At 41.7% G+C, this 14,531-nt stretch overlaps 1 long non-coding RNA gene across 1 annotated transcript in view; it reads right to left on the bottom strand.

The window, feature by feature from the left end:
• LOC126249754 (uncharacterized) overlaps window positions 1-14,531 on the bottom strand; it is a 281,246-nt gene that overhangs the window by 11,783 nt on the left and 254,932 nt on the right. Inside the window, exon 4 of the long non-coding RNA XR_007545653.1 lies at window positions 3,087-3,309. This is a non-coding gene — a long non-coding RNA (uncharacterized LOC126249754). The remainder of the gene's footprint in view (window positions 1-3,086; window positions 3,310-14,531) is intronic.

The following is a 14,531-nucleotide window of genomic DNA, read 5'->3' as shown; positions in this document are numbered from 1 at the left end:
CATTTGAATAGCTTACACAGCCAATTCATCAGAGAGACTGGCCAGTAGCTAATTAAAATATGTGGATCCTTTCCTGGTTTCAGGACAGGAATAATAATGCCTTCCCGCCATTGAGAGCGAAATAATTCCTCCCACCAAGTGCTCAGGAAATGACTATGGCAATTACTGCAAGTGGGCACTTCAGCAAAGTGTGCTGCAAAACATTTGGGAGGTACCATGGGATCAGTGCAGATGTTATTATTGACAAGGATGCCGGGAACTGCCACAGGTGACGGAGGGCCACAAATGTGGCAGAGTTTAGTTTATATTTGGGACAATGGGATGTGGGATCGCATAGTTGAGACGTATTTTGTCCCAACACTCTTGCTACATTTTCTTTGGAGTCTCTTGAATGCTATTAAATTATCCATAGAGGGATGGCACTTGTGCCGTTGAAGCGCCCTGTAGCATTCCCTGACAGCTGTGGCTATATCTTCAGACTATCATGGCACTGGCAGTCTTCATGATGAACAGGAGGAGTAGGGTTTCATTGCTGCTGCAGCATGAGCAATAGTATCAATAATATCCTGTACCAATTTGTCAATATCTGTCATATCACTGGCTGCAAAAGTGACTGTAGAGGAGAAAGTCTGTCAGTCAGCTTTCTGAAGTGACCAACATGGAGCATGTGCCAGATGTCTGCGAGTGGGGAGGAGAGGATGATAGGAAAATGGTTACTGTCACAAAGATCGCCATGGACGTACTGCTTAATTGAGGGTAGGATACTTGGGCTGCAAACTGCAAGATCAATAGCTGAAAACATTCCGTGGGCCACACTGAAATGGGCTGCAGCTCCAATGTTGAGTAGGCAGACATCCAGATCTCAAAGGAGGTGTTCCAGTACTTGGCCTCTGTGAGACACAGTGTCACAGCCCCACAGAGGATTATGGGCATTAAAGTCCCCCAAAAAGAGGAAGGGGGCAGGGAGTTGTGCCATTAACTCAAACAGATCATGTTAATGGAAAGATCCATCTGGAAGTAAATAAAATTACTTATTGTTATCCAAACTGACAGGCCTATAGTGCAGTGGTAGGAGGTACCTGCTCACTGAAAATATCAAAGCACATGTGGGTGCAGACCCCACTGAATGCTCTCTTGACATTAACATGATTGGTACAGTAGGGTCTGTAATTTTTCAGAGCAGGGAAGTGTGTTGCAGTAAACTCTGTTTCCTGAAGTGCTATGCCAGTTACAGAGTAAGAAGCCATTAAATGATGGAGTTTGGTCAAATGGTGAGAGCAGTTATAGTTCCATAGTTGTTACTTCCATTGAAGGAGCATTGGACTCAGGTCTGAGAAAGTGACGAATGAAAAAGATGGGTGTGGTTACTTCACAACCAGGTTGTGGTCCACCTGATTGCACAGTTCATCGTCCATGTGCATAGGTTCAACTGCTGCAGGGCTGGGGAGCGAAACATCTGAAGCCTCAGAAAGTATTTTATCTTTCTGCTTATCCTTCTATGACTTTGATTTCTGTGAAGATTTCTCCATTTTATCTTCCAAGAGCAAAGTGCACCACACTTTTCTTCAGCCTGTGGCTGCTGGTCCTTGGGGGTCCATGTCTTGAGAGAGGGGGGGGGGGGGGGGAGGGGGACACCTTGACAGGTGTCGTCAGCTCTGACACCAGAGGATGACAGGATGAGGATGAGAGGAGAGGAGGACAGGAGGACAGTTTTTCCAGCATACAAGATATACAAGAAGTTGAGTCTAACGGCAAACAGTTGTGGCAGAAATATACGATATTTTGTAGTATATCAGGTTGCTGATAGACCGATGCCAGGAGGCTAGAGCAGTTTTACTGTATACATGGAGGCATTTACCACTCTTGCAAAACCTATGTCATTCCAGGCTAGATTGTCACCCTGTCACAGAGATTGCTTTTGCTTTGTCTGGCTCTCCAAGCATTCTAAAAACTATCTTGTTACTTTACATCCATCTTTGAATAGGCATTTTGTTCACAAAATTCTAATTTATATATCTGCTGTTATTCATGCAGATGAAGGTTGCAGATCCTAGACATAGCTGTGGCAGTATCCTGAGTAACAGTTAATATATTCTATGATTTTAATTTTAATGAATTCTTTTCTAATTGAACCCATAAGTTTAATTCATGAATCAGCAACTTTATTTGTTTGATATCCATGGAGAGTTCACTTGGCAAGCTGTGTTACATGACTGCTGGTTTGGGAGATGGGTGGTGGTGGTGGTGGTGGTGGTGGTGGTGGTGGTGGTGGTGGTGATGATGGTGATGTGGTTGGAGGAGGGGGGGGGAGGTGGTTGGTATCTTTGCAATGGGTGCTGCTTACATTCTATGCAGTGATCTTCCAGGATTCTGATTGTTTACCTGACATATGCTAGACTGCAAAGACAAGGCAGCAAATAAAATTCATGACTTATGGAGATCAGTATTACATCTTATGATACCCAGGAATAATCTAATTTTGTTAGGTGGGCAGAATACTGATCACGTCTGATGCTTCTCCATTATGCAGTTAATGCTGTCCAACTGTCAGTATATGGAGCAAAAGGGCTACTTCAGGGCATCTCTACTGCCCCTTGATTGACATGACAGACACATCAGAGACCATGACAAATTTTCTGCCCTGTATCCCTATTGCTGCAGAACTCAGGTCCGCAGTTTTGAAAACACCACTGCTTTGTCCTAGATAGCAATGACTGATGCATGCATATACAATTATGTACTAGTACATTTGTGGTGAACACTAATGTGTGTCAGAATGTGTTCTGTTCATCTCCAGGCCAGTACATTCATAAACTGCAATTTCCCTACAGTTTTTGCCTCTAGTTCACACAATCCATGTGAAAATTAAGTATAATTCTCTCCTTCAGGGAACATACAATTCTATGACATTAGATTTACAAACAATGCTATTCAAGGTATTTTATGTTAACTGAGCTAACATTTACTTTATATTAAGTAATATGATTAGTAAGTAGTCATACCAACTTAAATTTGTATTGTCTTAATCAAGAAATGTTACCACTAACAGAGAGTTCTAAATTTATTACTTTCAGAGAGTTTATTACCACACTCGTCTGCCATATGAGCAAAAAGAGCAACTGGGTCCCAGTGACGCATTTTGTACAGGACCATGGCTTTCTCTTCTCACACAGGCTGCTGTTGATGAAAAGTCTATGTCACTTCAAACGTTCTGGACACACTTGTTCTGGTGACATCTGACTGTCCATCTTCAATAGCAGACAAGCTGATTAGATGCACAGTATTGCTGCTACTGGTAGTTTTCCACATCTGGAGACAAGAGAAGAACAGACATCACACAACACTATGTTGATTACTAGAAGACATTATAAATCCCACATTAGCAGTGGTCCAACAACGTTATTACTATTACACTGGAAAAAAGAATGCACACCATATATCTTATTTTAGATCACATCACATTTTCTTTATTTCTTAACTGAACATAAAAACAGTTTTCAATAGGACAAGTATTCCTCATACTGTCTGGCACATTTGAAATGATTTTGCATAAGATTATATGGCAGGTGTCATTTAGTAAGGAGAGAGGAGGGAACTGTCTGTCAAATACTTTTTTTAAAAATACCATACATGTAACTTCTGGGATTCTTTGACTTGGAGAAAAGTTTTGGCTGTCTTATGGAGCAGGAATGTGATGAATGGAATGAAAAGATTCATATGCAAGTCGATATTAGAATGTATAGTCTTGTATGCAGCAGAGACCTGGACAACTAATCAGAGACATATAAACAAGCTGAAAGTATGAGAGATGGAATTTTGGAAAAGGTCAGCAAAAGACCACATAAGGAACACTGAAGTAATGAAAATGGTAGAAGTGGAAGAAGGAATATGTGATATGATGGACTGAAAAAATTGCAGTGGTATGGACATATAAAAAGAACGGAGGAAACAAGAATACCAAAACTGATATTGGGGTCATAAATTAAGGGAAGAAGAAGAAGAAGAAGAAGATGATGATGATGATGATGACGACTAATGAGTACTTGGCTCTAAAATGTACAAGTGACAATGAGAAGATTTGGTGCAGAAGAGGATGATAAGATCAAAATACATCTTAATGAGAGAGTGTTTGAGCACTTGTGTAGTACTCATTGCAATAAGTTTCAAGCATATTATTGCATTCAAGAGAAACCTCTGTATTGAGAAAAGTGCAAATATATAACACCACTCAAGAAACAGAGAATTGATTCAACCTATGTTAGTGTAAAAGAAGAATATGTACCTTTCTGCTACAGTTTGCATTAGACTTCATCTTAATAGTAATGTTGAAAACTGAAAGAGGATTCAGGTAAGGAGCGTTCACATCACCATGGTAGTTCTCAGCTATTCTAGAAGTGGTTTCCACATCCTTAAAAAGTTCTGCTAAGAATGAACAGGAGGAGGCAGGAACTAGCAGATGCTGTCAGACAAGGCATGGTGTGGCTGGGGGTTTGGTTTACATTATTGTCAAAAAGGAGGCATGAGGATACACAAGGAAATGGAAAATGGTCTGAAAATACATAATGCTATCTGCAGGAAATTTAGCCTATTACCCAAAATATACTGTCATGATCTCTCCACTGGCAATATATTCAGCATATGTTCCCTTTTCATACTATTATACCTGGGAGAAGGTTGAAAAGGAGGAAGCGACCATGAGAGAATCAGCAAAAGGTTAATATTCTGTGAGTGTGGAATGTTAGAAGACTGAATGTGGTAGGGAAACTAGATATAGTAGCAGTCTGCAAGTTGAAGTGGAAAGAATATAAGGGTTTCTGATCATACAAATATAGGGTAATGTCAGTCACAGCAAGATATGATATAATAGGAGCAGGATTCACTATGAACAGGAAAGTAGAGGATATAATGAGTTATTATTAACAGTTCAGTGACAGGATTATTCCTCTGAGGATTGCCAAACAGTCATCACCAACAACAATAATTCAGGTATACTTGTCAACAGCAAAAGCAGAAAATGAAAGAGAGAGAGAGAGAGAGAGAGAGAGAGAGAGAGAGAGAGAGAGAGAGAGAGAGAGAGAGCATACAACAATACAACATGTAATTCAGTATATAAAGGAGATGGATATATAATATTAATGGAGGACTGAAACGCTATAGTAGGAGAAGGAATAAAACATAGAGTTACAGCAGAAATACTGAAGGAAGAAGAGGAGGAAGACTGAGTCCCGCACTAAATTTCAACTAGTAATACCAATAGCAAATACAATGTTCAAGACTCGCAAGAGGATGAGATATACTTGGAAGAGGCTTGGAGAAATGGGAAGATACCATTTGGATTACATCATAATGAGGCAGAGATTATGAAATCAGATGCAGGATTGTAAGGTAAACCAAGTAGCAGATACAAATTCTGAACACACTTTAATAAGGATGAAGAGTAGGCTGAAGTTGAAGAGAATGGCCAGGAAGAATAAATGTCTAAAGAAGTTAGATACTAAAGTACTCAAAAATAAGTACACACATCTGAAGTTGTGAGGTTTTAAATAGTATGATAATGAATACCACAGTAGGCAGTTCAGTAGAAGAAGAGTCAACATCTCTAAACAGGGCGATCACAGAAACTGGGCAGAAAAACATAGATAAAAGGAATGTAATTGCAATGAAACCTTGTGTAACAGAAGAAATACTTCAGATAATTGATGGTAGACTGAAATACAAAACTGTTCAGCAAAATACAGGGATGCAGCAATGTAAATCACATAAGTCACTACGGAATGAAATCAGTAGGTAGGGCTTGGAAAATGAAGTGAAATGATTGCAGGAACAATGCGAGGATATAAGAACAGTTTCTGTGCATAAAGAATCAATAAAACGTTCTGTGAAATCAAAAGCAAAGGTGTCAACATCAAGAGTGCAAAAGGAAATTCACTGTTAAATAGAGAACAGGGAGCAGTGAGGTGGGAAAATTATGCCAAAGGCCTCTAGGCCTACATGATGGAGAATGAAACAATTGGATACTGACATGGGCGTCTGCAGAAATTTTTTCATTTCTCGAACTGTAAGAGAATTTTGAAATGAATAAAAACTCTCTACTCCAGATCTCAGGGGATCCATAAGGGATAGCTAACATTCTTTCAGAATTCTGAAAATCACTGGGGAAACAGAATTATTCAAGTTAGTGTGTAGAATCTATGAGACTGGAGACATGCAGTCAGACTCAGAAAAACAATGAATTTGGCCCTAGGAAAGGTAAATGCACCAGAGGTACACTTCTGACATTGAGCTTGATGATGGAAGCAAGACTTAATAAAAAAAAAAAAAAAAATCAATGCAATTTCATTGGATTTCTCGACCTAGAAAACGGGTTGAAAATCTGAAATTGTGCAGGATGTTGAAATAGTCGGAAAAATAGGTATAAGATATGGGGAAAGATCAAGAGCAGGAGGGCCATTTCCAGAGATTTTGGTAATTTATTGTACAGTTTTATTCCTTGGTAGAAAATGCTGTTTTGAATTTTATGTTTATCTTTTCTTGGTAAATGTAAGATGAGTCTAGCTATTGTTCCATGGTCATGGACAGAGCTATTTGTGCAGTAATTACTAATGTTATTTTTTATGTGTACAGCTGACTGGTAAATGTGTTCACGCGGAGCAGTTAAAATACCCAGTGTGATAACAGAGCTTTCGTCATATAAGGAACACACTTTGAAGAAGATATGACAACTTATGTACGTTCCAAATTTGGTTTGATTTGAACGAATAGCTTTTGAGAAATGTGTACCAAGGTAAGTATGGTCAACTGTAGGAAGTACGCTGAGTGAAATGGCTTGTGACTTCCCGCAGTCTACCAGAACTGTCATTGTTGATAATCGTTCTTTACGCTGCTTTTTTTACGATTTATATTACAGATTATTATGTCTGAAAATCAGCCACATAATGGCTGTTCCACTCTAGAAAATTACTTCCTCGTTATACGTCGTGTTAGGAACACGGATGCATCGAATCATTCAGGGACAACTGTAACATTCACTAAACAAACACAAAAAGTGGAAAAATCTGCACTTTGGCAAGATTTCCTTGACAATTAAAAATTGTGCCTTACAAAATGGTTCAAATGGATCTGAGCACTATGGGACTCAACATCTGTGGTCATAAGTCCCCTAGAACTTAGAACTACGTAAACCTAACTAACCTAAGGACATCACACACACATCCATGCCCGAGGCAGGATTCGAACCTGCGACCGTAGCAGTCGCGCGGTTCCTGACTGAGCGCCTAGAACCGCTAGACCACCGCGGCCGGCCGTGCCTTACACTGGAGGCTGTGTTTTATAAGGGTTCCAATAACAAAAAAAGAAGAAACCAATAACAACTGATTAATAAGTATCAGAATTTCAAATCCAAGTTGAAATGCTTCCTTGCATCATATGGTTTTCTCTTTTAGCGAGAATGAAAATGTGCAAGACTAAAATGAAAACCCGAACCCGGAGAAATAGCCTCACAGGTATTAAGTTTTATTCGCTGGTTGTACGTAGTAAACGCTTGCAGTAAGATGGTTCACCTGACAGATTGGATCGGACAAAAACTTTTCTATCTTACAGCCTTCTGTATTTACAATACAGTCCCGCAGTCGTGCACAGACATGAATGTAGGTGCGTCAGACGTGGTTTGGGAAGGTAATATTTCACACTAAATCCTCCTATTGTCCCACTTGGTCAAATGACTTTGCAAGTAATGCAGACAGTCATATCGCTACAGGTCAGAAGATTGTGACAGACAGAGAAAAATGTGAACATTTCGTAGGTGGCGCACTGAGTATTCTGGAGGTGGCCAGGTCAAACCCCTGTCTGGTCGTTCAGATTTAGGTTTTCCATAACTTCCCTAAATCGACGGCATAGTTCCTTCGAAAGGGCCTGACCGATTTCTTTTCCCATCCTTGTCCACTCCGCGCTTGTGCTCCATCTCTAATGACCTCGTCGTCGACGAGACGTTAAATCCTAATCTCCCTTCTTTTTTTTCCTTTAGAATAAAAAAACCATCTTCGTTGCACAAGATAGGTGCAACTAAAACTGTTTTTCTGTTCTAAAGATCTATTACGGTTGCTGTACCAGTGCCACAGTGGCAGTCATGGAGTGGAGTGAATTTAATTCTTTTTTTCCTTGTAGTGGTCGTTTGGTGATGAGACTGTCTGGTGTTCCCTTAACTTCCGTTGAAAGCTATGGCTCCCTTTGACCACGATAACCAGTTTAGGGCCTGTATGTTAGTGCCAGATACACTCTAGTTGTTGACACTCTAGCTACCGACGCAGAAATCTCAAACGACCATCACTGACTCGACAGCAGAGTTCTCCGTCATCACTCCACTTCCATATTGTGTCGCACAATTGCAGCCGGGCTGCACAGAGATTAGATGTGAAGAAGAGCGTTTCACGCCCTTCTTCTCAGCCCATTCCACTGCAAATGGTTCCTGATAGTCCTTGCGGACACGCTGGGGCAATTATCTCTCTCCAGTTGTTCTGCGGTCCATGTGTGTGGATTCGATGTAGCTGATCGCTGGATGCGAAAGGTGTTTCTAGGTCACGTCTTTAGGGCGATTCATTTTTTATTTTTCTAGTGTGCCACAAAAGGCTTCATTCATACTTCTCTTATTTCTTTGCTTTAACTCTTCTCCTTCTCTATGTGAGGTTTGGATTTTACAGTTTCGGTTTTGTCGTTTTGTGTTTTATAAGATCAGACAATTTTTAATACGTATTGTAACATACATAATATAAGTGCAATGGACAACTGATTTATCTTGCTGTGATTTAAATATGAGATTTCTTGACCGTTATCGAATGGCCAATTAATCGGCCAAGAATAATGCGCTGTAGTCTATGTTCCATTTCAGCACTTGAACCAATCTTGAGAACACAGGATATAGCGACAGCAGTTATACCTTTGAATCAAGACAAGAACAAATTCGAGATGGAAGATTTCATTATTTTATGTCAGATCAGAATTTGAGATTACCTGCAGAAAACTCTATACGGATACGCATCATATTTACTGGATGAGAACTCTACTGAACACAGATGCGGTTTCCCTTGGGTGACATTGAACTGTAATAACATCATTCCTCTCGGCTATTTCCAACGAAATTTGTCGTGTTCTTGTTGGTAATAGATGGTAATACGCACGCCCATGTCTACTAGTATGTGTTGTGTTCCTCTAATAGTATAGGTTGCTTCTATAACAACAACAACAACGACTACTATTACTAGTACTGCTATTCTGCCATCTCTTCCTTTCAGTGCTTCTGGAATTTACTGACAGAGAGATCTGAAAACGGTTTAGCACTATCATTACTTTAATCATGCTCTTATTGCCAATTGCCTCTGCCACTTCTTTAGCAGCTTGAAAATCCCTTATTTTGTGGGATTTGCTGTCCACGAATCAGCACAGTTTAAGAAAGCATCGTTCGTGTGAAACTCAGCTTGCCCTTTTCTCATATGATATACTGAGAAATATGGATGAAGGGCAACAGACACATTCCATATTTCTGGATCTCCGAAAAGTATTTAACACGGTGTCCCACCGCAGACTATTAACGAATGTACGAGCGGTTCCCAGAATGTGAGTGGCTCGTACATTTCTTAAGAAATAGAACCCAGTACGTTGTCCTCGACGGCGAATGTACATCAGTCTGGAGTGTCCAAGGGAAGTGTGATAGAGCCGCTATTGTTCTCTGTATACAGGAGAGGATGGGCAGCAATCTGCTGTTGTTTTCTGGTGATGCTGTTGTGGAGGGGAAGGTGTCGCAATTGAGTGACTGTAGGAAGATAAGACGACTTAGACAAAATTCTAGTTGGTGTGATGAATGGCAGCTATCTCGAAATGTAGAAAAATTTAAGTTAATGCAGATGAGTAGGAAAAACAAACCCTTAACATAGTCACCTCGGACTGCGGTAGAGAAGGCGAATGGTCGAGTTCGGTTTATTGGGAGAATTTTAAGAAAGTGTGGTTCATCTGTATAGGGCACCGCACATTGTTAAGAAATTTACCTGGTCTGCCATTTGCAGAATTTGTCGCAGATGAAGGAACTGCAATGCAGAGAAAACTAGAAATCAGTATTCCTTCATTTATTAATTCATTTGCCGGCCGAAGTGGCCGTGCGGTTAAAGGCGCTGCAGTCTGGAACCGCAAGACCGCTACGGTCGCAGGTTCGAATCCTGCCTCGGGCATGGATGTTTGTGATGTCCTTAGGTTAGTTAGGTTTAACTAGTTCTAAGTTCTAAGGGACTAATGACCTCAGCAGTTGAGTCCCATAGTGCTCAGAGCCATTAATTCATTTTTGCGCGTTTCGGCAGTCTGCTCATGTTCGTTTCAAGTCATCCATGTAACGATGTAATCCTCTGGTTTTTATCTGAACCTGGATTTTGCTGATGGCTGACGGCGGAGCGCGTAAATATTAATGAATAAATGAAGGAATACTGATTTACACATTTCTCTGCATTGCAATTCCTTCATCTGCGCCCAATTTAGCAAATTGCAGAATACGCAAATTATTCACCATGGTCGCCTTCCTCATGGGTGCATTAATGGCATAGCCTTTTTGTCTGTTACTTACTCTGTGCCCAAGCGGTTCTAGGCGCTTCAGTCCGGAACCGCGCTGCTCCTACGGTCGCAGTTTCGAATCCTGCCTCGGGCATGGATGTGTGTGATGTCCTTAGGTTAGTTAGATTTAAGTAGTTCTAAGTCTAGGGGACTTAAGTCCCATAGTGCAGAGAGCCATTTGAATTTGACGCAATTGGAGGCGGGCTGCTAGTTTTGTTACCGGTACGTTCGGCAACACACAAGTGTTACGGAGATGGTTCGGGAACTCAAATGGGACTGCATGGAGGTAAAGCGACATTCTTTTCGAGAAATACTATCAAAAAAATTTAGTGAACCGGCATTTGAAGCTGCCTGCAGAACGATTCTAATGCCACAAACATACATTTCGCTTAAGGATCACGAAGATAAGATACCATAAATTAGGTCTCACACAGAGGCATATAGAGAGTCGTTTTCCGTCGTTCTTTTCGCAAGGGGAACAGGAAATGAAATGACTAGTAGTGATGCAGGATCCGTACGGTGGCTTGTGGAGAATGTATGTAGGTGTAGATGTACGGTTGTTCTGTCTCATCAGAAAACGAGCACGCTGATGCATCATAGTTGAACGAAGTGCGTGGAGTAGGTTTCGTTTATTTATAACAAATCTTACTACGCTGTTTGAGATACCTTCAATACTTTTATATATTTTTTAAAAATTTCTTGCTTACAATAAAGCCTATGCCCGAAGTTCCTTCCTACTCTGTTCCACTGTTATAAAAAAAGTATCCTGGTAGTAACTGAATTTAGTTTTTTGTTCTTTCGTCACTCTTATGACAACCCTACAGATCCTATGTAACGTTATTTAGCTTCTTTTTTAACTCCATTAAAATATAATCGGATATTGAAGTTCTTTAAATTATTCTCCTTGAATAAAACTTGGTACAAGCAGTTGGATTTCTAAGGCTCATGTCACTCTCCTCAGCTAAACTTGACGCAGCAAGGTGTGTGCGTAGAGGTAGCTGGGCATTCCCCATGGCCCAAAGCCATTGCGTCCCTCACAGTCACGTACCCCCTATTTTAATGATCTTTCCCTCATGGGAGACCAATGTTACGTAGAACTTTTTGAAAGAAATTTCCGCCGTCTTGACTGTAAATTACTACTCATTTATCTCACACAACCGTGAGTTCGGCTTTATAGTCATTTTCAAGTGCAAGATGAAATGCCACAAAACGTCCGACGTATCTAAACGACTTAACATCGTCGAATTGAGACACATATGTAGTTATGTTACTTCGGCGATGACGTATCATTTAGGCATGCCCGACATTTTGTGGTATTTCATCTTGCATTTGATGATGGCTAAAGCCAAAATCACGGGTGTGTGAAATAAATGAATAGTAATATACATTCAAATAGTGGACATTTCTTTAAAAAATACACGCTATGTCATTTCACTTCTGTCGGAGTTCCAACATTCAGTAACTCTCAGGTGTCAGCAATGTCTCCGACAACCGCAACGTGTGGGTGCTCAAAGTTTGGCGCGACGTGTGAATAATACCAGTTCTTACCAGAGCTGTATTTACAGAAAACTCAACCCAGGCTGAGTATTTTTAAATCTCAGAGCCTGTGATCAACACCACAAGTTCGCATGCTGATCACGTGCCAGTAGAGTCCTAAACTCAATTGTCATTTGGCAATGAGGCAGTGTGTGACTTGTAGTGCATCCAAGCCTTGCGGGTTGCAGAGGCGAACTCACTAAGATCTCTATGGTACGTGTTCGTGAGCATCCCATTCATAGTTGTTCCTCACAAAGCTGTCAGTCGAAATCGTCATTAAAGTCGCACGGCGAAAACATACGGATTGCACCTGGGGATCTACCATGACCGGTACCCTTAACCCTCACTAAGATGTAGTGTAGAGCTCTCCTGCACCTGCGCCTGCCCCCCTCCCCCACCGCCGCTGGCCCGCCAATTATGATATTCGATATTTTCGCCCTACTGATGAAACACAAGAATACAGTCACGTTGTCGTGGCCACTAACCGATCTCGCTCGATGGAACAAAACAGCGAAACTGAATTACGTTATTTGATATGAAGTTGTAACACATTCAAAATACGTGGGGTAAGACGTGTAAACGACTACACTTATCGAACAAGAGCGTGGACGTGGTCTGAATAGTGCCCGGTTAACTACACTACTGGCCATTAACATTGCTACACTAAGAAGAAATGCAGATGATAAACAGGTATTCATTGGACAAATATATTATACTAGAACTGACATGTGATTACATTTTCACGCAATTTGGGTGCATAGATCCTGAGAAATCAGTACCCAGAACTACCTCTGGCAGTAATAACGGCCTTGATACGCCTGGGCATTGAGTCAAACAGAGCTTGGATGGCGTGTACAGGCACAACTGCCCATGCAGCTTCAACACGATACCACAGTTCATCAAGAGTAGTGACTAGCGTATTGTGACGAGCCAGTTGCTCGGCCACCATCGACCAGACATTTTCAGTTGGTGCGAGATCTGGAAAATGTCCTGGCCAGGGCAGCAGTCGAACATTTTCTGCATCCAGAAAGGTCCGTGCAGGAGCTGCAACATGCCGTCGTGCATTATCCTCCTGAAATGTAGGGTTTCGCAGGGATCGAATGAAGGGTAGAGCCACGGGTCGTAACACATCTGAAATGTAACGTCCACTGTTCAAAGTGCCGTCAATGCGAACAAGAGGTTACCGAGACATGTAACCAATGGCACCCCATACCATCACGCCGGGTGATACGCCAGTATGGCGATGACGAATACACGCTTCCAATGTGCATTCACCACGATGTCGCCATCATGATGCTGCAAACAAAAACTGGATTAATCCGAAAAAATGACGTTTTGCCATTCGTGCACCCAGGTTCGTCGTTGAGTACACCATTGCAGGCGCTCCTATCTGTGATGCAGCGTCAAGGGTAACCGCAGCCATGGTCTCCGAGCTGATAGTCCATGCTGCTGCGAACGTCGTCGAACTGTTCGTGCAGATGGTTGTTGTCTTGCAAACGTCTCCATCTGTTGACTCAGGGATCGAGACGTGGCTGCGCGATCCGTTACAGCCACGTGGATAAGATGTCTGTCATCCCCACTGCTAGAGATACGAGGCCGTTGGGATCCAGCACGGCGTTCCGTATTACCCTCCTGAACCCACCGATTCCATATTTTGCTAACAGTCATTGGATCTCGACCAACGCGAGCAGCAATATCGCGATACGATAAACCGCAATCGCGATAGGCTACAATCCGACCTTTATTAAAGTCGGAAACGTGATGGTACGCATTTCTCCTCCTTACACGAGGCATCACAACAACGTTTCACCAGGCAACGCCGGTCAACTGCTGTTTGAGTATGAGAAATCGGTTTGAAACTTTCCTCATGTCAGCACGTTGTAGGTGTCGCCACCGGCGCCAACCTTGTGTGAATGCTCTGAAAAGCTAATTATTTGCATATCACAGCATCTTCTTCCTGTCGGTTGAATTTCGCGTCTGTAGCACGTTATCTTCGTGATGTATCAATTTTATTGGCCAGTAGTGTAATTTACAAACATTTCGGGCTAACTGGCTGAAACACGATGGAGTAAAGTCCCCTGTCGCTGTGAAAACCATGTCACTGCCATCTAGCGGTGATAGGCTTACAAACATTCCCTGGCAGTCTATGCCTACGACACGTACAGCATCTGCAATGCTTCAAAGCAAAGTAATACTGGCAACTGATTCAGAATTGCACTTCTGTCGTTTGGTGGAGGTTCCGATATACCATAATATATCCGTTGAAGCATTCCACAGAAGAATTCGACATTTGCGTAACGACACTAGACCTATGGCCGTCTGTACCGTATTCTTTTCTGAAGACTTCTGTCAAATCTTAGCAGTAAATCCAAGAGCGACGAGAGCTGACGAATTTAAAGCATCTG

This window comes from Schistocerca nitens, chromosome 3 (assembly GCF_023898315.1).
Source record: "Schistocerca nitens isolate TAMUIC-IGC-003100 chromosome 3, iqSchNite1.1, whole genome shotgun sequence".
Classification (NCBI taxonomy): Eukaryota; Metazoa; Arthropoda; class Insecta; order Orthoptera; family Acrididae; genus Schistocerca; species Schistocerca nitens.
Note: the sequence above shows the minus strand (reverse complement) of the source record. Positions and strands in the feature narration are given on the sequence as shown.